This window comes from Eimeria mitis, genomic scaffold (assembly GCF_000499745.2).
Source record: "Eimeria mitis Houghton genomic scaffold, Emh_scaff491, whole genome shotgun sequence".
Lineage (NCBI taxonomy): Eukaryota > Apicomplexa > Conoidasida > Eucoccidiorida > Eimeriidae > Eimeria > Eimeria mitis.
The window spans coordinates 4,600-4,960 of NW_013573211.1; positions in this window are offsets into that span (position 1 = coordinate 4,600).

Below are 361 nucleotides of genomic sequence, written 5' to 3' on the forward strand. Positions count from 1 at the left end.
ATATATATATATATATATATATATATATATATATATATATATATATACATATATATATATATATTGTTATAATGCAAATAATATAAACATGTAAACCAAAATGTATATTTCAGCTGCATACAAATTCTGCATTCTTTTCTTTTTCATCGGCTACGAGCTGCATTTGTGTTGTGTGTAGTTTAGCTATACATCAATACAAAAATATAAATATACATTTATTAAAAAACAACAAAAATGAAAACAAATTTAATACATTTATTAATAAAAAACGTAAATGCATATTAATTGACAAAAATTTCTATTCATTTACTTATAAGAAACCTTCCTACTATGTGTTTGGTGTCGTATACTGCCTCTACCG